This window comes from Eretmochelys imbricata, chromosome 5 (genome assembly GCF_965152235.1).
Source record: "Eretmochelys imbricata isolate rEreImb1 chromosome 5, rEreImb1.hap1, whole genome shotgun sequence".
Classification (NCBI taxonomy): domain Eukaryota; kingdom Metazoa; phylum Chordata; order Testudines; family Cheloniidae; genus Eretmochelys; species Eretmochelys imbricata.
This window is the reverse complement of record NC_135576.1, coordinates 97,556,544-97,578,072: the sequence shown is the minus strand read 5'-3', so window position 1 is coordinate 97,578,072 and position 21,529 is coordinate 97,556,544. Positions and strand designations below refer to the sequence as shown.

The following is a 21,529-nucleotide window of genomic DNA, read 5'->3' as shown; positions in this document are numbered from 1 at the left end:
AATACTTTCTTCCCTCTATACAATTTGTTGTTAATTCATTAGGATTGTCAGTCCTACAGAATAGTATTAATGGAATACCATCACGTCTATGCAATAAGTAATGGAATTCCTTGCTGTTCCTCCTACCCACTCAAGATTGCACATAGTAAAACTACAAAATATCTGTTCTTTGAGAGGAAATTACAACATTCAAGTGCCGTAATTTGCAATGAAGAGGAAGAACAATTGTAAAACTAGGCAGTAGTGTCATCTACCGTAAAGTTATGCAAGCTCATACCAACCTAGGGCAAGTTATTAAGATGCTGCTTTGCGACTAGGCAAATTTATAGCTGCATGTAGTACTCATAGTTCAAGAGCATTCAGTGTTTTGAGAATTGTATCATGTATTTTCGGTTCACCTAATGCAATTAAAAGTGTTTCATCAGAGACCACAGATTTTGGATGGAAGGATAATCAACATAAGACCCTTTGAAAAGCAAAGTGTATATGGTATTTAACAATGTTAATCATATGACTGACTCCCTCTGTAAATCAGTGTGATACCACATACAAAAGGATATTATATGAACATTATATCAGATTGGATTGTAGTAAGTATATTGTCCATTTTAAGTGCAGCCGTGGCTGTAAAGATAATTCATTCATATGAAAGTCAATGATACATCTATTTTTTTAATATTTATTTGTGTACGGAGATAGAAGGATTGATCTTGCTCTCATTGAAGTCAATGAGAGTTTTTTCCTTAACGTAGAGAATGAGAACCATAACAGTGAACTTAATGCAATAAAGTTTTAATAAGTTTCAAATTCATTTGGTCAAAGTAATACTCAATGCTGCATTTTATACTGAATTAAGAAGTAAAGTTAGTTGAATAATACACACAGATGACTCATTCAGTGACATTTTTATGTATAATATCAAACTGTTTGACTTTCTGAGTTGTGGTTAGAACTAGGAGAATAATAATTAAAATTATTCAAAGGTATCTTGTTTGGAAAATGTTGTGAAATTAACATGTATTTATGAAAAATATTCCTCAGATACTTAGAATTTCACAACATTTGCCAAATGCAATCTTTGTGAATCATTTTAATAATTTCTCCCTAATCTAACCACACATCAGAAAATCAAATAGTTTAATGTAGTATTTTCTCCAGTCTGAAAAGAAAAGTTTTCAGATCACTAAACTTTACTTATTTCAGAGTAGCAGCCGTGTTAGTCTGTATTCGCAAAAAGAAAAGGAGTACTTGTGGCACCTTAGAGACTAACAAATATATTTGAGCATAAGCTTTAGTGAGCTACAGCATCCGATGAAGTGAGCTGTAGCTCACGAAAGCTTATGCTCAAATAAATTTGTTAGTCTCTAAGGTGCCACAAGTACTCCTTTTCTTTAAACTTTACTTAGTAATTTGAAACATATTAGTAATGGTAGCATGTGTTAAAAAACAGGAAAGTCTAGATCCTCATGCCCAAGAATGGATTTAAATATAATCATGGTAATCGATTAAAGATACTTATGTACTGAAATATCATGTAGGTGTGAGCCTGGAATTGGAGTGCCAATGAGGAACTTCAGCATTCGCAGTCATGGTAGTAAGTGCTATGCCTTGTAGTAAGCATTTGTTGTAATGGGACCTTATGTTACATAACATGTGTCTGTTTGGCGTTTGTTAATATGTGGTGGACCAAGCTCAAGAAAGGAAAGTACATTGGTGAGTGTGGAAATCCATTATGGGCAAAGAAACTCTTTGCTTTGTTGTCCTACAAATTAATTAATTGTCAGATATCTGTCTGCACAGTTAACAGGTAGTAGTCAAATTCCCCTTCAATAAAATACTTTATAGTGGTTTTCTCTTTACTTCATCTCCACTGTACCATTAGGGAAAAAAAAAACAAACACACCACCCAGAACTCCCCTTTTCACTGAAGTATCATTTAAAAATCTATTTCTCTTTTTAAATAGAAAGTGGTGAAAAAACTAATAATCACATTATGTTAAATACAGCTTAAAATTAGAAATAAGTCTGTTTAACACAGATTTCCCATAAGAAGTCCTAAAAACTAAAATTTCATTAGGTATTGGATTGTTTTAAGAAAATAGTATGCATTGCAGAAGTTACCCACCATGTGATGTCACTGTTATTGTAAAATATGGATATTAGCCTGAACTGCACACTTGTTAATACAGTGGAACTACAATTGCCTTGGGTGTGGTTATCCCCGTCCATGCACATACCTTGCAGCCAGTTTTTCAATATTTTCAACCACTGTTTTATTTGTTAGATCATAAAATACCATTTGTGTTCAAGTCTGTAATCCCCTCTAGATATGAAGAAAACACCACTCAAATGCAAGCAGAAAACAGATTCAAAGACAAACAAGAGGTCTACTTCATGTTTAAAAGTGAAGAGCCAATGCTGTTTTCTAAGAAAATACACTGGACTTTTGGGGAAATGGTCTGATGATCCTTGGGCCTGATGATCCACTCTTTTATGCTACTTTTATGGCAGTGCAATAAAGTGGACAATCAGGCCCTTTGCATTTAAACTTACAATTGTATTTCCCTCATTAAATCCTTGCCAAAGACAATGGGTTGCAAGATGAAATATACACTGCTGAAGATAAAACACTTCAAATCAGTGTAAAATATTCCAGTTTGTAGGAAAAGGTTTATGGAAAACTTTGAATTTTCAAACCCCTTGACAGCATACATGTTAATATTAAAAAGTTGGTGAAGTCATTAAGATCGCCAGCTATATCTCTGCCCTTTGAAGAAATCAACAAAGTGGTAAATATACTGTACATGCCTGAAGTGGAGCATAAAGTGGAATCTGTTAATTATTGTTGATGTACTACACAATTAACACAAAATATTCATTTTAGTTAAGAAATATGGTGTTACAACTTGAATACTAGACTCAGTTGTTACTGTGCTTTCAATACCTTTCACCTGACTTCTTAGACTTGCAAAATTCTATGGGTGTTAACACTGTATAGGTATGTTATTTTTTAACATTCAGGCCAAACACACACACACACACACGCACACTTCAGCAAAAGCAAAATAAATACTGTCTTCTACTCAGTAATCACTGTCTATTTTAGTTCTCCAATGCTTAATTTGTAGCATAACACTAGATACAAAAAATATCATTGTTTTGATCTTTAGCTAATGTTACAGTAAAGTCCACTGCAATACACTCATCAGCTTAAAGGTCATAGGGGGTAAACTACCAGCACAACTGAATCATTTGAAGCAGCTTCTACTAGCAAATCTGTTGATCCACTAGACATAGGTGTGTTGTAGGTTTTTTTTTTTTTGGTACAAAGCAGTGTAAATAGGATAATGGCATGTGAAGGACAAATTATAAAATACATGAGCTTTAAGTGTTCTAGGTTTTGCTGCTAGACATCGAACAAAGCTGCCAATACAGTTGATTTTTCTGTTACACAAACAACACATATATTGCTAATCAAATGCAAACATTATTCTGAAATTAGTATAGTATATGTTTATTACAAATAAAAGGGTATGATCCTGCATTCTGTATGTCTTGAACAATCCCAGACTCAGTTCAGCTGGAGTTGTAAGTGTGCAGAATTAGGCTTAAATTTTATAGTAGATAAATTACATAATATTTTAGATTGTCATTTCTCTCTCCTAAACAACACTTTTCTACACTAGCTTCACTTAACTGACTAGAAACAAACATTTACCCTAGCTAATTATATCCTAAAATTGTTCTTCTCCAACTGCAATGCTGTCTCTATACCCCTCCCTCAGTGGCTGTTGGGAGCCAAGGATTCTGCATGTTATACTGAGATGCATGCTATGCTTTGAATGGTAGATTTTCAGGTGTCTTGCATGGCAGTCTGACATGGGCATAGGCAATGAACAGTAATGGGACTTGTGGGTCTAATCTGCTGCACATGGTGCCAAATATCTACTCCAGTAAAAGACAATTTTTGGGAGACCCACAGCATATTAGTCTTACCCAACAACTATAGTCCATGAAAACAACCCTACAAAAGGGGAAACCTTGATTACTCTTCCAGAGATTTGGAATTGGTAAATAAACATTAATATTTTAATACTTATTGTACTTTTTGAGTAAACCAAGAAAGTATACATACATATATCTGTATGTTATGGCTATCCTTACAAACTCTCCAGCATACTGACATTTAGTTGGAATTGATAAGATATCAAATAACAATAACGTGTACAATTCTTAATCTTACCTACTCTATTGTTTCAAATCTTCTTGATTTTTAAATTAAGCCAAAATGTTGTAATTTCTAACATTTCAATTGATTGCCTGTTTAAAAATATTTCACACTGTGATCTAAGACACTTACAGTAAGAAAAGAGAAAATGGAAATACTAGACATAATACCATCTGCCACTGGTTACTAATATTGAGTCAAGAGTCATTACTTAGTATTTTCTCTTAATAATAATTTTATATAATTATTAATAGAAAATACTTCAAGCACTATATATAAAATCTTTTACACAGAAAAAGCATTTGAGGACTAACTCTGAATTACCGTATAAAGCACAAAAACATCAAGTAAATTTAAAGGACAAATCCTGTTATCTTCAATAAGGTGAGCACACTTTGGCCCTAAATTAATTTTTGTAAGAAAACATGATTTTATTTAAAAATCTAGTCAAAGCAAATGTACAGACAGTATATCCCTGTTTGAAGCCAACTGCATTCTGCTTAGCCTGAAACGCTTCCAGAAAAAGCAAACTTCAAGGAAAGCCTTTCAAAAGAGATACTCGACTCCCCTATTTTTAATGCCCTTATTTGGTCTGATTATGAAGCTTGCACTTTGTTCTTCATTTAAAATGCTGGTGCTCTGTCTCATTCAAAAATCATGTTGGGGGGAGAGGGGGAGCAGAATATTTTTCCTAAACAATTAAGGTCTCTCTCTTCTTTTCTCAGAAAAGGTCCCTGATTTTTCATTCTGTGTCCTGCATATCATATGTCAAAGATTATTGACATGTTTTTAAATTTCAAAGATACTTGTATCTGTATTAAGCATTTTAGTACTTCACAAATAAATTTTAACACTAATTACAATCTTAAATGTTGCACACCTTCACACAGAGCTGTCAGTTTTATTTAACCATTGCTATAAACTTAAATATTGGTAGCCCATATAATATGGCATAACATTTCTTTGAGGGCTAAAGCATTATAAACATTCTTCTTTGTATGTGTACTGTTATGCTTTTCTTCCTGGAATGTACATCTTATCAAATGCAAAATGTACCATACTCAGATAATCAAGACTCCAAGGCCTTACCTTTACAACCAAAGCTTGATTTCCCAGATCTGCTAAACTTCACTTCCACAGCACACTCTGCCCTCAGCTCTGTGATCAATAGTATAGTCACAGCACCAAGCATGACTTCTATATATACACAAAGCAGTAATAGCAACAAGTGAATACTTAGATTCTTACTTCAATCCCAAATTTATCAAGTGATATTACTCATAGAAAGAGATCCTTCAAGCAAACATTTAATCTGCATTGAATTGGGAGGGATCTTGATGATACACTTGGGGGGGAAAGCAGCTTGTTATACAACAGAGCAGATGAAAATACCCACAGCTATTGCACGTACCACTCATTCTGTTAACCATGTAATATACATTGTCATTTTGACGTGTAGACCATTTCTCTTCCTCCATCACCTCCACGTCAATCCAATTCACTCATTCTTGCCTATGATGAAATGGAAAAAAAGGAAACACGGAAAGATTGTTATCCTAGATCTGCATTTGTGGGACATTTTAAAGCCAGTTAGATTAACCATTGGGAAGATGTTAGCCTTGATAAGAGAAGCCCCACTGGCTTTCTGTCTCCCGTAGACAATGAAATCACATAGTTGTGTCTGTGCCTCTCTGTTTGGATTGTTCTATTTTAACACATAACAGATTGAGGGCTGCCTTCTCTTCCTAATTAACTCAAGCTAAACTAATGAGAGAGAGGGGGGGTGGGGGGAAGCTAGGAAGAGAAGAGAGATCATGAGTTGGAAGGGGACGGAGAAAGGGGAAAACAGATAGATACAGTTAGGCTGCATTCTTGGGGGTGGGATGTTTGCATGGTTTCCAAGAAAAGATGATGACATTCTGTAAAATTACTAAATAAATATATAAAATCCAACGTTGTGTTAGATTTTTGCTTCTTGTTAGGAAGTATTTCAGCACCCACAGGGGAACAGCTCAGATTCCAAAATCTGGATATTGCTATCCCATCAGCAGCTGTTCCTACCTTGCACCCACCTCTAAAAAAATACATGATCTATTGCTGCAGTTATTTTTGCCAACCACAGTACTACTTATAGTTGCTAAATGTTCACGGAAGGAAGTGGTATCTGACTGTTGGGGTTTTTTTAAACTTCTTCTCAACTGCCAGCAAAATGCCAGGGTTTGCATTATTCTAACCAAAAATTAAATACACCTTTCCTTATGATACCAGTTAAAAATATACAACATAACAAAAAGTCAGGACAGAAGGATCTAATTGCAGTGCTCACACACAATGCTTTTTAAGATGTAAGTGGGCACAATCTGCGGCTTACAAGAGCGTGTGTACATACATATGGGTAGGCACACATTTGTGGAAAAGAGAAAGAGATCTTAATCTTCAACTTTCATTACTATAATTACATCTCTATGTGTTGATAGTTTGTATAAGATATAAAACAGTTATATGAAAGCGTGTATTTTTGATGCCACTTCTTTGGAAGGACTTCCTATGTCTAGGCATGAATTCAAGTTTCTGGTGATCTTAAACACAGTAGCCCTGATTCTAATCTCACTTATACCAGTTCTACACTGCTGTTACTTCATTGACTGTAGAGGGACTACTCCTGATTTATACTGGTGTGAGACAAGCAGCAGGACCAATATGTATGTGTGTATATATATGTGTGTGCAGTGGGTGTTAACAGGAACATGTTCTGTGTCCAGCCTCTATTTCACTGGAGGCATCAAATTACCTAACACACTTTTTCTGGCTGGGCCTTCTGGTATTCCCTCTCTCTCCTGTCCAATGCCTGAAATGTAAGCCTCATGGCAAGTGGAAGAGGAGACAGTGAATGTCTCTACTGCAGTTGTACCACAGACAATACCACATACCAAACAGGAGAGTTTCCCCCTTAACACACACCACAGACAAACTGGTTAAAGGAGAAATCAGACAGAGTGAGAAGATGTTCAGACTGGGGAAGCAGAGGCTGAGGAAAGACAGGGAGCATCAAGCCAAGAAAGGGGGAATAAGAGCACTGGGTGATAAGAGGGCCATGTCAAGCTTGGGAAGGAGGGGTAACAGTGTAGGAAGAAATGTCAGACTCCTAATGAGCATGTGCTGAAGACAGTTTCCGGCTGGAGAAGGTGAAGAAGGGGAGGTGAGAAGGGAAAGTTAAGCTGTAAAAGGGTAAGGTAAAGAGTAGTGTCCTGGGTCAGGCTAGGAAAGTGGGGGGGAAATATTACAAAGGCAACCATTCAGAGGAACAGGAGAGGGGTCAAATCTGAGCCATTGGGTAAGCAGAGGGAGGAGTTTCAGTAGGAGGTGGAGTGTGGAGGGGGGAGTTGTCAGGACAGAAAAGGGGAGAAAGGGAGGGTAGATGAGGAAAAGTTTGTCAGGATGTATATGAGGCTGTGGCAAGGGGAAAGACCAGATTTTGGGTTCCTCAGGTTTCAAGTCATTATCAACTTGAAAGTAGGAGTTCTTGTCCAAAGCTCTGTTGCCTGTGTGTCTGCCTCGGCTTTGATTGGGGTTAATAAAAGCACTGGCTGGTTTTGCAAAAGCCGAGGGGATGTGACAGGTAACTGAGAAGGAAATCGTTGTCTGCCTTTGGCTCACTGTGGTTATTCGTGCCTAACGAGGCCAACTCGTCGCCAGCCTCTTTGCAGATGAAATGAAGCGATGGGCTGAAGCAGGGCAAAGGAGGCGCCGTGTCCTGACAGGCTGAGGTGTGACCTGATGAATCCTAACCATCCCGGACATCTTCAGAAGAGCAAATGGAGAGAAGGGAGGGAGCAGAGGGGTGCAAAGCCAGAGACCAGATTTTGGGTAGGGGAAAGAGGTTGGGGAAGGAAAAGGGAAAGTGAGATTATAGATCACCTCCTTTCAGATCTAATACAAAACACACTTACACTACAGCCACTGCCTCTGGGATCTGGAACTTCCCAAGAGGAAATATTTTTGCTGAAGAAACTGTATTCATTCTCCCTTCACGTAGTTAAAAAATATCTCTGGGTAGATGTCTCTCATCCAGGTCTAATTTTCAACAGGTTTTTTTGCATGCAATATTGTGAGGGAAAACAAAAGTTTTCTTTCTAAATGCACTCAGTAAATTTGCCCCCAAAGACATGTCTGGGAAGACATACAACTTGATTGTCAGATCCTCTAAGTACACATGGACTTATACACTTATACACTGGTGTGCACTTGTATATCTGTAACTATACACCTACTTTGCACACCCAGAGGTGTGTGCTGCTAATTAGTAAGTGCAAATACTCATTGCACACACGGAAACATCTTTACATCTGAACACATCTTTAGTCATCAGCATTTGAGCATTCACAGAAAGCTGTTTCTGAGTTAAAATATACACCATTAATAAGGCTGGTTGTTTGACATGGCAAAAAGAGAAAGAGAGAGAACACTAATCATTTTAGTTTAAAACGTGAAAGTTGGTGGCACCAAATATTTTAATTATTATTAAATTATTCTCCACTTGAAAAGTGGAAATAGCTGCCATTAATAGTTTAAAAGCAAATAAAGATAGCCTAGTTAGATCTGATAAAGCATGTTATACATTCCTAAATTACAGCTACATTAGAGATCTCCTATCATCGTTAAACAAACCTGTATAGCCAAAAAAAAAAAAAGTGTGACAAACACTATGGTCCTGATTCTCCACTGCCATGTATATTATGAAGTCATTTTCATGTGTGTAAAACGCTACCATTCTGATTTGATTTTACACTCATTTTACATTCACTTTTCCCAGGTGTAAAAAACTAAACAAGTACAAGACTGAGTATATTCAGTCCCCAGGATTTTTCTGTGGAAAACTCCTAATTGTCACTAGTTTGTTTCAGAAACCATGGCCAGGACAAGTATACAACTGGACCTGTTCCAATGCTCACTAAAATCAATGGGAGTCAACGGTCATTGGTTCAGCCCAAAATGAAACTAATCAAACTTTTTCAGCATTTTCTTATACCAAGAAATTTAGAACACTGTGCAGCAATCACAGAACCATAGGACTGGCAGGGACCTCAGGAGGTCATCTAGACCAGTACCCTGCACTCATGGCAAGGCCTAACTATTATCTAGACCATGTTATATCAACATTCGTATTCCCCATATATGCAAACATATTAAAAATACATTCTCAGTTACTGATAATTATCCAAGCCACAGTGATTTTTAAGGCAAGACAGATACTGGCCTCCACATTTGGCAGTGCAAATAATGGAGGTCTAGTTGAGGCAGGATTGTTGGCACTTTCATTATTCCCTCCACCCGCCCCAAGAAACAGGTTTCAAAAATTGATCAGGCTAGTTCCTACAGAAAGCGGGGGAAGAGAGATCAGGCCTGAGCCCTTTGGAAAAACCATCGTGTAATATTGTGATTTTATAGCCAGGAAATGACTCTCTTAAAATATGAGGGGAAAATGCACAAAGTAAGTTTTACAGTATTGTACTTGATAGTTTTGGATTATGAAAATGAACTAAAGTTAACCATATGATCATTTGCTGGAGTTATTTCTCATGTCACAGTCTCATTGCCCAGCAAAGGATTGCTCACATCAATGTTTAAATCTAAATATGTTTGAAAAAATGGGTGGGAAATCTCTCTCGTTAATGAACTATTACCAAAATGAATAGGAAGGAAAGGGGTGTGTGTGTGTGTGTGTTTGCACGCGCGTGTGCAGCCATGTGGCTATGGTGTGGGGGTGAGAGAGGCTAGATTTATGAACCAAATCTAACATTTTTTCAATGAAAATTACGTTTTTCACAATGTATAATTTCTCATAGTTTTACTGAGCAAACTGTCCTTCCTACTGGGACATAAAAAGTTACGTGAACGGATGTGTTCATGAAAAAAGGAAAACAAAATGGTGCACAAAAATGACAATTGCCCCACCATGATTACATTAGTGTAATGTGAGACCAATCTGTGCAAAATGTTAGGAGAGCTCTAAGATGCTCCTCTGTTCTATGTATATAGGATATCCTTGCAGTGTAGCTTACACAGATACAATAATCAGATATGCAACTATTTCATTTAAAGCTACATTGTCCTCCTGTTCTATTTAGCTAAGTAGGGACGCTTGTTCCTCAACCACCCCCTTGCTTGATCTATCAAGACCTGGGGTCTGGTTGGAGCACAGGCCCTACTCTTAGAATATTCTCCTCTGTGAGAAAGTGGATGGAGAGGGGCAAAAATGGGTGGGCCCTGGGCTATGACCCTTCTCCCTTCTTGCTGGCCAGAGTAGCCATACATGGTAGCCTAGGCACAAAAGAGAGATTAAGCTCTTCCTTGGAAAATGTTAAGTATATTCCAACCTCCCAACCCAAAACCAAACCAAACCAAAACACAACACCACACAAGAAATGAAAAATGTTAGTTTTTCCCCCTAGATTTTTCAGGGGAAATTTTTCACTGAAAAACTGAAAACTAAGAACTTTTTGATTTTTGAAAACTGATATTTCTTCTGTTTTTTTCATCCAAACCCCGGAAATTTCAAAAACTATGCAAAAATTCTACATTTTTTTCCATTTTTTTAAAACAGTGATTTTTTGACAAAAGAAAAACTGTAAATGGAAAAAATATGACCACCTCCGTAAAATGCCTCCTGGGTTACTCCTGCATGGTGCAATTTATGTACAATCCAATGCTCAGGGCTGTGCCTTTAGTCACGATCTGGTCGACAAAATGAAGGGCCTGAGTCTCCTTTATTGTCAAACAACTTAAATCAAAATAAGGCGCAACTGCATTCACATTATATGGAATTATACCAGCATGAGAACAGAATCTGACGCCAGCCGCTTAGCACAAACAAATTTTGTTTAAAAGTTAAATACAATTTGCTTTGCTGTCACTTTCTCCATTTCTGTTAGCCTCCTATGACAAACAAATAAGTAGAGAACAGTTTGTTATGCTACAGCAAGTTCCCATGCACACTCCTGGCATTCACCTTTCTCCTGCAGAACAGGTGGAGTTTATAGGCTCTCAGACTGTAATTATCACTGTTCAAGCAAGAAGCCTGCTTCTTGAAAAGAAGTTAGGTGACAACGTCAAGCCATTAATAATCTTTCCAATGTATAAATTAGTCATATACTTATCAGACAGATCATAATTTAAAATGAAAGTTTTGCTTTCAAATGACAGTCTTTAACATTAAGCCTCTTAAGAAGCTATTATCTAAAAGACTAACCATAACTAAAAAAACCCATTTCCATCTTGCAAGCCACTACTCTATACCTTAAGGCCCATGAATCTAGTGACTAGTCAGCCACGAACTTTATACTCTATTTCACCCCATGCTGCAGAATTATGCTTGAGAAACTCAGCTTTCATTTAAATAACATGTTATTATCCCTTTTGATTGCGCAACATCCTTAAAACTGTGAACCAGGAGTACAGGATGCAGTGATGACTGCCTGAGGCTATGTCTACACTACCACTTTTGTCATTATGATTTATGTCGCTCAGGAGTGTGAAAACACCCTTCTGAGCAACATAATTTACACCGACAGAAGCGCCGGTGTGGACAGCACTATGTCAGCAGGAGATGCTCTCCTGCCGATATAGCTACTGCTGCTTGTTGGGGGTGGTTTAATTATGTCAAAGGGAGACCTCTCTCCTGTTGGCATAGAGTGGATACTCGGGAAATCTTACAGCAGCGTAGCTGCTTCTGTACAGCTGTGTTGCTGTAAGGTCTCTAGGGAAGACATGGTCTGAGCCTGCAAAGAGCTAAAACAATCACAGTGAGATAGGTGAATTGCCCCACATCATTTAGGGCCCCATGATTCAGTAGCTGTAGAATTTGGTATTTTTCCAAGATGCCACAGAATACAATATTTTTACCATGGAATTTTCTATTTTGCTACAGTTAGGCGACTGACATTTTGTTTTTTGGCTCCCTGACCTGGCAGAACCTGCCTGAGGCTGCATCTTGCTCTCCAGCTTTCCTCATAAGAGGGAATTAATTGGCACACATGCAAAAGGAGTTTTTTTGGGCAGATGCCTGAACAACACTGGGGGAGCCAACAGCAAGGGACTGGCACTGGGCCACCTGGTAATTATAGAAAAAAAATCCTCCTAAATTACTGTTGAAAATAATTATTGATGAATTTTATGTCAATGAGGATTTCCAGCCATGAGCCACAATCATGCGTGGTTTGTGGGAGGGAGATAAGGGCATTTCCTGGTAACATCCTCACCAAATGCTGCCACAAAATGTAAAGGTTGTGCCATAGAGTACAAGGGCCCTGTCTATACCTTTCTTCTTTAAACTTTGGGGCACAGAGGGCTGTGAAAAAGTTCTAAGCAGTTAAACACAGATCTGTTGCTTATCTCAGACCAGTTTTGCATCAGTGTAACTGCACTGACATCAAATCAAGATTTAGACCAGCGTTAGATCAAAATCAGGCCTGAAGAGTTGAAAATGGTGAAATTTTATATCTTTTTTTGGTGTTTGGATTGCACTCATTTTAGTAATTTGCACATATTTTAATACCTTTTATATTCCTGGCATTTTTCAGGTTCCCCAGTTGGAACGTGAGAAAAATAAACATGATCTAAGCTTATATTTACTAAAGAAGATTTCCCTGTGGATGGTAATACAGTATGCAGTGGGGAAATTATTTTGATTTAATTAGGTTTGCTGACACATGGTGAAATAGTCACATTACATATCACCCTTTCACTCAGTCATTTTCAGACCAGTGCAGGATGAAGGACTATTTAGCACTTGTCCGTCAATTTCCATCCTTGTTCTTCTGAAGGCCTTGGAGCCAAAAGCTGATTAGAAGTAGCCAAATCAGGTCTATGCTCTCACTAGCAAGACCATCCTCTGAACCATGTGTCTAGCATGACTGAGCCTATAATTTATGAAGGTTTTTCGTTTTGGTCACATCTATGGCCGTGACAATGAAGCAAATGTCTCCAACTTTCAGATGAGCTGCTAAAATTGTATCTAGTATTAAAATGGTTATAGGAGAAAATAAGCTTACAAGATGAATCACATCCTGTCTTTCAGAGGATAAGTAGTTTATCTGAGTCTAAGCAAAACAATTGGAAATTAAGGTCCATTTGCTGTGTAACTAGGTGATATTAAAAATATACAGTTGTTTCTGTACCGTTGGTATTAAATACTCATTTTATGACAACCTGGTACATGTTGGAAATCTTGTTGGTTATCTTATTACTTGGAACAAAAACTTAAGCAAGCTGAAAAACAATGAATTGCTTCTGCTGCTCTTAAAGGGGAACCAGATAATGTGAATAACCAGAACAACACACTTTGTCAGGTTAATTTTCAGGCAAGATTTCATTAAACCAGAGAATATACACAAAATTAGAATTTTCTGTGAATCCCTCATGTATCTGAATTCAAGGAATAAATTAAGTTGAGGCTCTCCAGGATGATTCTAGTTAGCATACTGCTAAACTTGTTGCCAAGCAACAAATCTCTAACTCTAGTTTATAATCACATAGTACTGTAAAAAAATGCTGCTTGAAAATTGTCCCCCTAAACAAAAAGGAACTGATGAGTCACGGTCAGCTGCTGGCAAATAACACAAGAGACAATCTAGCAGAAAGTGAGTTATTCTCAGTCACTGAATTGCTTCCTACCATGCATGCCCTCGCAGTTAAAAAGACAGCTCCAGAAATTAGAGTCACAAAAGCATGTGTAGTTTATGAAATCCCAGGTATAGAAGAAATTCAAGATGGAAGCGTTGGAATGTACAGTTATTCAGATCACAGAGAGCTGTGGAGTGAACTGACCAGCTCTCAGGTGGATTACCCACCAGGGGACCCAGAACTGGATGATCAAGATGACCAAGGCCAAGTGTGCACGTGTGCTTGCACCTGGAGGTGTTCTATTTGATGACATGATTTAGGTTTCCCCACATCTTTGGTTCCAGCATCTTGGTTTTTTTAAATTCAGAATAGGAGCAGGCTGCAAGAGGCTCTGTTGTGACTTTTCATGATGAACTTGGCTGAAGTGAAGGTGGGCTGAGCTGGCTGTGAAAGAGACCTGTCACATGAAGGCCTGTTCTCTGCTTTTCCATATAATGAAGCTTGTTTCTGTAAAGGACTGCCTTTTTCACAATGGATTTATTTGAAGTTAACAGGGTCGTTCAGTAGAAAAAAACTGGCTATGAGAAGGGCCTGATTTTTCTCCTGTTAATCACAGAAGATAGGATGGAATTGAGCTGCAGTTTAGCTTTTGTGGGGCAATCCCATGTCAATGAATTTGCTGTTTGTTTATTTTTTCTGTTGAATGTGTGACCCTGCCCTTTTGTTGCAGTGGAACTGGGATTGTTCTTGGGATAAATGCTTTATTAAAAAAGCTTTGCTGAAGTTGGACTGCTCAAATCAGCTACTTTGCCTGATGAAGGAACCCTGCACTGAAACCTGTTTTACTGCTGCCAGGTAGGCAAATTAATTGAATTAATTTCTACGAATACTGAATTAGTCCAAAGGATTTATTAGGCATATCTACTCGGTAATGCTTGTTGACTTATACTTAAATAGGTTGCTTTCTGTACTTAACTGTCATTGCAAATAATAAGACTTTTTAAATGATTGACATGTGTTGTTTCATTGATAATTTGTACATCAACAGATGAAAATGTAATGATGCTGTGGGATATTTGGTATGTCATTATGACACTTATAAATGACTACTCAACTGATCTTTGTACTGAAACTAGGTTTTCTTTTAAGTGATATGAAACAAATACATTAACAGCTAGTTATTGAATTGTTAAAAAAGGTTATGTTACAGTCCTTGTTTTAATCTTAGAATCTCATTGCGGTTTATTCCTGAAAACATGTTATATCATTAATATTGTAGAAGCCAGTCTTGCACTTATTGATAAGCTTCCATTGACTAAAAACTGCTGGAGTTGACACTTAACTTGCACAGTTTCGTTCCATTAAATCTACTCAGTGTATGCAGAGGAGTGGGTTTGTGATAAATGTTATACGGCTAATTATTGTTTGTACAGTAGTACACTGATCGTGTGAAATGCTCATTATTAGTCATGACAGTACTGTATATGTAGCTCCTCCATCTGAAGTAAGGACACCACACTGCTTTAGGGTCCGATTCTGATTAGACTGGTATGAATAACTGAACTTTAAGTTTGTTTGCCAAAATAAAATAAAAAATAGTTTCAGGTCAACCTGAAATGAACATTTTGCAAATATTTTTGCAAACAGAAAATCTTTTTAAAAAATTGTTTTGTGTCAACTGATATATTTTGTTTAACCTAAAAAAGTTTCATTTTGTTTTTGACTTTTTTACATCTCTAAATTTTTTTAATGAAATTGAAGAAAATTTTGAAATGAAACATTTTGCATCAAAATGTTTTATTTCAAAACTGTCAAAATGAATTTTTTTTCCAGAATTTTTTGTGTTTGTTTTCAACTGAAACAATTTGGTGAATTTGACATGAACTTGGAAATGTTTCGGTTGACCCAAATCTGATTTTTTCAGAAATTTTTTTTTTCCAAAATATTTTGCCCAGTTGTAATTTTGATCTCATTTACACCAGTACTTAGCAAATCAGTAGTAGCCCCACTAAAGTCAATGGAATTATACCACTTTAGAGCTGATGTAAATAAGATCAGAATCAAGAACTTAGGCTGTTAGGTAGTGGAAGCAGATATTGCTGAGAGTTTATACTATATTATTAAAATGCATGCATGTAAAGATTGGGGTAAGATTTTCAAATCTAAAAGTTTCACTAGATTCTGGCCATGACTTGGGAAACATATTATATTCCAGTTTTGTTTTCAAATAATACTTATGGGCATCCACTGTTAAGAGGGGATTTGGCGCAAAGGCCTAATCCCTCCCAGGTATAAATCACTATATATTTTACAAAGAACTATGATTAGTAATTGCAGCTCTTTTATTTTATTTTATTTTTAAAGGGCTGCTTTTATTTCTTCTGAAAGTTTGAATTATTTTCCTATTAATAAGAAAGCCAAAAAGCAAATATGATTCTTTTATTAAAATTCCTGATATACTAGCAGAATCTCAAGCTTTGCTTAATTTTAAATGCCACCCCCCCCAAAAAAAAAAAAAAAAAAGTATTCCTCTAGTTATCTTCTGATGTATCTAACAGAAGAAGATATGATGGAAGTAGTGGAGGGCAGGGGGCAGGAGGTTAATGATGGAGCTGATTCCCCTCTCAGGAAGAAATCAGACATAACTACATGGGTGTAAAATTGGTGCAAGTGAGAAGAGAATCACTATCTGAATGATGGTCTTTAACTGTGTGGTCCTGATCTGCACTGGGATCTGAGCTGAGATACACCTAATGATGAAAAAGCCAGATTACAATTCTGGATGTGTGATGGACGTTATTATTGATCATGAGAAATCCTCTCAGCCTGTGTTGTCTGTGCCTCTGTTAGACTTCTACCTAGCTTTTGTAAACTATAAAGTGTTTGATTAGGATGTTTGCCATTATTTGCATTTATTCCTTTCTAATGGAAATGTTTTTTAAAAGATCTGATGATTTTACAAGTGTTACTAAAGCAGCTATTCAAGCAGTCATGTTTAGAAAGATTAACATAAATTGGATAAAAAACACACAAGAAAAAATATTTGTGCAGGGCAGTCCATGTTTATATCCCATAATTACAGACTCCCTCCTTCCCTTTTATAAACATTAACCAAACTGATAAGTCAGTTTAAAATTTTATTGTGTACATTTTATATTAATAATTTATTCCAAAAATGTTGGGAAAATCACTGAATAGATTACTTAATATATGGTTCAATAATTTATTATGGAATTATTATGGGACTAATCTACAGCATAAGAATGGAAATTATACACACAGTATACATTTATATATATGCACAGTAAACATTTTTAAGCAAGGTTCATGTTCCTGCTTTTATTGTTAGGAGATGGGAGCAATCTTTTAAAAATATTTCAGAATTAATTTGTGATTAATAAAATGTGGTAATATTTTTAAGAAAAATATACCACAACTTCTTTTTCTGTGTGGTTTTCTTCTTGCTCACTCCCTGCTAATGCGTCTGGAATCAGCTCCAGGAAATACTATTTCTTTGGAAATTTAATAAATACCATAATTGTTATTAAGTTAATGAATTGCCGGTTTGGGATTTATATTGCACTGCTGGGATTTTATTCCTTTTTTTCCCCTTCCCATCAATAGCAAACACATATAACTATACATTTTTCAAATTTAATTGTTTCAGCAGGAAATATTTATTTCCAGCACACTAATTTTGAAATGTACTCATTTCCAGTTTAATAATCATTTCCTTCTAGTCACCTTGATTGTTTTTATCAAAAAACTTCTCTACGAATGACCATTCTGTTCCCATTTGTCAAAGCTGAATGTACAGGTTTGATCATGCATACACACAACCCACTCTTAAATACAGGTTTCTATTTCATTGTGGAGATAGAAATTAATGAGATCAATGTATCTTCCTCCTGTTTTTCTCTTCAGAGTTATTATGTGTTTTCTATAGAACTTTAATGTTAATACCAAAACACATATTTAAATATCTCCTCCCTCTTTCCTACACATGCTGAACATTAGTTGCTTCAGTACAACTGAAGCCTTGATAGACTGGACACTTGAAATAAAGATATCTTTTACTGAATTGTAAGTTGCTGAAAGAGGCTTTGGGCCAAAACATTCATACCTTCCTCCTCCCACTTTTGAATTATCTACTTTTTGCACTTTTTTTTTTAAATAAAAGAATGAATGGATCAATTTCTGCTCTTATATATACTAAGGTACAATCACTTAACTCAATGGTGTTACTGCTGATTAACCCTGGTGTGACGGAGAGTAGAATTTGGCTTATTAAATGATGTAATGCATCCTATCGAGAAATCTATCTGGGTTCATTGTCCCAAAGACCAAAGAAAAAAAGCCATGGATTGTTTAAAGAAAAGGAGGACTTGTGGCACTCTAGAGTCCTCCTTTTCTTTTTGCAGATACAGACTAACACAGCTGCTACTCTGAAAACTGATTGTTTAGAGATGTTTTGTTGTTTATGTGAGAGTTCACAGTGTTACTACAATAATTTGTGCCTTTTCAGTGTTTTATTCTATACATTCCTGTTTACTGAAGTATTTAAAATATCTTTCATTTCATAGACTTTGTTAATATTCATTAATGAAAATGAAATTATTAAATGGATATAATATTAAATTGATTTTGGATGTGGGTTTGTTATTTTTAATGATTTTTCTTCAGTCACACCAGAGCTAATGAACACAGTAGTGAGTGTTGCTAACTCATAGAGTTTGATAGTACTTTACAAAAGATTATAACATGAAGCCAGGAGCTGACCAATCTTAGTTAAAAAATTGGGCTAATAAAATTGGACTTTTGCATATGATTTCAACCACCTACACAAAAGGGCATAATGGGTAAATACAAAGCATCAAAATATTTAAATAAGAATAGGTAGTATGTGATTTTTTACACTTGAACAGAAGATCTCAAAATGCACAAGGGAAAATAAAAGACCTGTGATACAGCTGTGGTTGGCCCAAGCCAGCCGAGTCAGGCTCGCACTGTGGGGCTGTAAAATTGCAATGTAGACATTTGGGCTCGGGCTGGAACCCAGGCTCTGCGGCCCTCCCCCTTCACCCTGCAATTACAATGCAGTGTAGACATACCCATAGTAGATATGTTTCACAAACAAAAATCCACACAAATTTCAATATTTTCTTCAAGAAATATCAAATTTTTCAATGGAAAAAACCACAACTTTTCCAAAACATATTTGTGTTTAGATTTTTGCTCTCTCCCCATTCTCTCTCCTTTTTCCTTTTTTGACCCCTCCCTCAGAACATTTCAAAAGAAAAAAAACCTTCTGGGAAAATGTTCATTTTAGAAAAGAGGTAATTTTTCATCAAAAAAAAGGGTTGCATAGAAAATTTCAACCAATGGCAATAGTAACCTCCGTTTCAATTCCATTCATGTCATCCTTTGACCTCGCTAATATTCATTCTTCATCCTCAGGGCCTGTACAAGGATCAAGTAAAATAATGTCACCAAATCAATCATAAAACAGACATTTAGCACTGAAAGGTAAGTTTGAGATGATTGGGTGTATCTACTGGTATAATACCATATATCCTGCTTATATTCTAAAATATTCCTTCTATGCTCTGTGCTACTGTACATAACCCAACCATCAACTGTGGAGTATACCTAGATGTCCATTTGCACATCAAGTAACATCTAAATAAAGCAGAAGTGAAAACTTGTCCTCAATCCCCTTTGGAAACTTCATTTGAGGCAAAGATTAAAAGAGCACAATTTTCAGGTTTTTGTTGGTACCTTCACCTGGTTTCCACATCTGTTTTTTCTTACCCTTAATAGGTCAGCTTGTCTTTCTCCTGGAAAGCCATTTGGTTTTTTCCCATTTCCCCCCCTGATGTTGGATTTCTCTCATTTCTTCCTATGGGAATCTCCCTTCCCACACTGTGTGGTGTGTCTCTTCCTACTTCTCCCCGAGCTGTTCTGCCACCTCGAACTGCCTCCCACCGCTCATCACCACCTCTGCTCTCCCGCAGCCCTTCTGCCACCTCGAACTGCCTCCCACCACTCATCATCACCTCTGCTCTCCCGCAGCCCTTCTGCACTCATAGAACGCCAGCACTCCTGCATCCTCAGAGCCCTTCAGACCACCCCAGCAACCTCACAGCCATTGAGCTGTTTGAGACCACGGAACGGTACCTAACACCGAGCTCACCTTCACCCAGCAAGCCCAGCTGAAGAAGTTCAACCATCTCAAAGCCTATAATCTGCAGAAGGAAATGAGGAGCATCAGGGAGCTGCTGGAGTCCATGCCCTCCCCTTGTGGTCTTCTGCCATGATGACATCCAGGAAGGGAACATCCTGCTGCTGGTGGGGTGCCAGTCGCTCTCACCCTTGACAAGCTGATGCTGACTGACGTTAAGTACAGCAGCTATAACTGCAGAGGCTTCGACATTGGTAATCACTTCTGTGAGTGGGTTTATGACTACACCCATGACACATGGCCCTTGTGCAAGGCCTCCATGGAGACCTTACCCTCCTTGCCAGCAGCAGCTGCACTTCATTCAGCACTGCCTCTGAGAGGACTGGGGGAGGCCCAGGGACATTATGCACAAGGAGCAGGCCTGCATTGAGGAGGAGATACTCACTGAGATCAACAGGTTTGCTCTGGCCTCTCACTTCTTTTGAAGCCTCTAGTCCCATCCTGCAAGCAAAGATCTCCACTACTGAGGTCGGGTACCTGGACTATGTGCAGTGCCACTTCGAGGCCTACTTCTAGCAGAAGGTGCAGTGCACGTGACCAGGCCAGCCCACAGCATCCCCCAGCCCAGCTCTGCCTGCTCCACTCTCAGAGTCTGTCTCCTGCAGTGTGGCCCTGACCTCGGGTTGCTGCAGACACGTGGGGCCTGGTAGTCACTACTGAATGGCCGCTTCCTGGCCAAGGGATCCATTTGCCCTGCGCTACCAAGGGACAGCAGCTGGTAAGGACCACAAGGGAACAACGTCCACACCACGTATGTATATATCCCTCTTCCAGCCTCTGGTACTTGGGAGGACCTCTCCTTTCAATCTGCAGTGGAGGAGGAGTAGGCAGCCAGCTGTGACAGAGACTGATGGAGACTGAGGATGGCACAAACAGCTCCACCTGCTGGCAGGGACTGGAAGATGCAGGATTATTCATTGGCGCGAGAAGAGCCTGAGGAGGCTGAAGGAAGGATTTGGAGAGGCATCACCAGCTAATGGCTTCCCAAGGCATTGGATCTGGTCTCATGGGAGTTGTTTATTTCTACTGTGCGGTAAACAAACTTGCATTCAATAAATTTACTGTTTATACGACAATTTTAGAGGGTGGCATATGAATAGATGGAAGTCAGAGACTCTCAGCTGTGGTTCAAACCACATCCCCAGCGAGGGTCTGTTTTAGCCCAGCTATAAAAGATGTAGCTGTCCTAAATGCATATTTCAGGGGATATTAGAGGGACAAAGTGGGTGATGTAATATCTTTCATTGGGACAACTTCTGTTTGTGAAAGAGACAAGCTTTCAAGCTTCACAGAGCTCTTCTTCAGGTCTGGGTATTTCAAAGGATGGCAGGATCCAGTGGAACTACATTTGAGATTTCATGTATAGCTGTACAGCCCTTATACCCTGATTATTCTGCTTTGATTCATATGACTTACAGCTCTGAGCTCAGGACAAGGCT

General features: G+C 37.7%; 1 pseudogene; it reads left to right on the top strand.

Annotated features, from left to right (window-relative positions):
- The first annotated feature begins 13,901 nt into the window (after positions 1 to 13,901).
- Positions 13,902 to 20,627, top strand: LOC144265384 (choline/ethanolamine kinase pseudogene; annotated as a pseudogene).
- Positions 20,628 to 21,529: the final 902 nt, after the last annotated feature.